The following is a 2,765-nucleotide window of genomic DNA, read 5'->3' on the forward strand; positions in this document are numbered from 1 at the left end:
AGAATAATACAGACATGGGATGGGCTTATGTTTGCTTTTGCTTTCTTACCCAAACAAACAAACAAACCCAACCAAATGAAGCGCAATAACTCTCAGAACTCTATGCAAATGACTAAGTAAAAATGGATCCCAGGGAGGAGCATTGAGATTACTTGGAAGAATGAGCTTTTAAAGGATTCTTCCAGTGGTGTCAGTTGAGTCCCTTTGCATATAAACAATAGACCAATTGCAAATTGTATCGAGTTCAAGTAGGTATAAGGTTCATATTTTGCTACATCTAAGCATATATTCCTATAAAATAGTTTCATCAAAAATATTTTTTGTGTACGTTGTTAGAGCTTGGAGTTGAGGCCACTGACTGGCCGATGAACTCACAAGGGTAGATTGTGAGCTATGTGAGTGGCAAATTTTTCGCTAACATCACAAGGGTATCTGGCCCAATGAGTGGAGTTTGATAATACTCCTTGCTACAAGTATAATGGTAAAAACTCTTTGTTGAGTTAGATTTTGACTGAGTTGGATTAGTCATCTTAAATAAGACAACATTGGTGAGGGCTCAATGTGTTAAGTGGGATGTTAACAAATCCCACTGCCACTTACTGGGGCCAGGACTGGCCAGGCCTCCAGCTCCCCCCACCACTCCGCTTATCTGTGTTCCTGACACTGCCCACTTTGCTATCTAGCTCAGGAGCAATTGATCTTAGGTGCCTGAGGGTTATTCGCTTTAGCAGAAGGGAGAGAAAGAGAAAGATACAGTTTTTGAGGGAGAAGAAGTATATTTGACTTAATAAAATTAAAAAAAAAAAAAGAATAGATCTTAGCAGTCTTTAGCAGAGCTTAACAATCTTTTTAGCAGAGAGATGCTGTACTGGCGTTCTGCAAGTAGGAGAAGTGACAGACAGAGTCAGAGTAAGCGGGTCTGTGACAAAATGAGCTCACTCCCAAGGGCCTTCTCCTCCAGCCTCTTATGAAGCTGAGTTCATGGCTCTTATGCCACATATGTAGCAATTGCTGCTGCTCTCATCTCGCGAGCTCTCTCATGCTTGTTAGGAGAGCTAACTCCCTCCCCATGCCCTTTTGACCAAGGTGTTCCATTATCAAGCTATACAGGTGTTACTTATAACTCTCACTCCTCCTTGCCATATGCTATAGGTGCTGCTACAACAAACGTGGTACAAAGTATGCAGTTTGGACTCATCTCTTGCCACCATCACTTCTTTACCATGACCTTGAAAATAGGACCAACCTATAGCCTCTAAAATACTGTGAAAGACACATGGAAAAGACTCAGGTCCTCTGAAGCCTTCTAAGACCAGTCAACCTCCAGTCCACATGCCAGCTGACCTCAGGCACACAGGTAAGCCAAGGTAGGGTCAATCCAGCATAACCCAGACCAGCAGAACTGCTCAACTGACCCACAGACCAGTGAGAAATATTAGAATATTGTTTTAAGTCATTTTGCTTTGGGATACCTTGTTAGATAGCAACAGCTGGGTGATATAACTTCATTACAACAATATAATCTTTACTACTCATGAATCCCCATGTGAGGCTTTTCTTCATACTAGTTTAGTCTCTAGGCTCTGGACACTAGCTGCTCAAATCCCACTTTCTTTTTTGTTTGTTTTTGGTTTTTTACCTTATTGAACCATTCCCGGTGCCTAGTAACTAGGAAGCACTGGTTGCTAGGCATGTTAAATAAAAATGCTAAGTGCCAGCTATGTGGCAAATGGCTAATATGAACTTTATTTAGTAGATGTGGATACCACGGCTCAGAGAAGTTGCACAATAGTGAAGTTAGCAAGTGTCAGAACCAAGATTATGAATTTATATCTGACTATACTGCACCATAGTGCAGGGGATGGGGAAATTTTTATGTTGGAAGGCCGGCCACATTAGTGTACGTGTAATCAAATAAGGCTCCATTCAAGAAACTTCAAAACTATTTGCTAATTTTAATGCTAACTAACCTTTGAATGACTTTGTTGTGTCTGCTTTTCGTGGAAAGCATTTGAATATATGGGTGTACTAAGAAGGTCTGTAGTTTCAGTCGATCCTCTAGATGGGCATCAGTCACTTGGGACATTAAGAACATCTTCACAATAAGTCGTTGAAAGCAGGAAAGCATTTTTCAGGCACGTTGCTGACGATATGGGCATTTTTCTGCATTTTGCCATATTTCAGTTGGCTCTTTTTTTAACTTAGTTTTTATTAAATCATAACTGTATACATTTGTGGGGTACAATGTGATGATTTGATATACGATGTAAAATGCTTAAATCAAACTAATTAACATAATCATTCTTATCACCAATGACTTTAAAATGTCATCTATTGAGAGCTCAATCAATTCTATCTGTAGTTCTTTAGGTGCCTTGGTGATTCAACTAGGTGAGGTTGAAATGCTAATTTGAGCATGAAGTCATAATTCTCTGTGAACTTTTCCTTGCATTCCCCAATTAATAGGACTATAACAGTTGCACATTGTTCAGATAATTTGCATAAATCATCCTGCTCACAGTGACCTTTGTTAGTCAAGGAAAGTATTCATCTGAAATTTCCTTTTCAAGAAGTGTTTCAAGAAAAGATAACTTTTTATTTTTATTTATTTTTATTGTTTATTTTTTTTGTTTTTAGAGACAGAGTCTCACTTTAGGCCCACCCACTTTAGAATGATATGGCAAACCCATTCCGAATATCTCATCATTCAGCTTTTCCTGTTACAAAGCTGACAATGCTTTGTTGCATTTGCCTGAATACCGTTG

At 39.2% G+C, this 2,765-nt stretch overlaps 1 non-coding gene across 1 annotated transcript; it reads left to right on the forward strand.

The window, feature by feature from the left end:
- Positions 1-321: 321 nt before the first annotated feature.
- LOC111726393 lies at positions 322-475 on the forward strand. Its single transcript, XR_002774177.1, has one exon. It is a non-coding gene; the product is annotated as a small nucleolar RNA SNORA62/SNORA6 family (small nucleolar RNA).
- The last annotated feature ends 2,290 nt before the right edge of the window (positions 476-2,765 follow it).

This window comes from Otolemur garnettii, unplaced genomic scaffold (assembly GCF_000181295.1).
Source record: "Otolemur garnettii isolate 467f Iridium unplaced genomic scaffold, OtoGar3 scaffold00063, whole genome shotgun sequence".
NCBI lineage: Eukaryota > Metazoa > Chordata > Mammalia > Primates > Galagidae > Otolemur > Otolemur garnettii.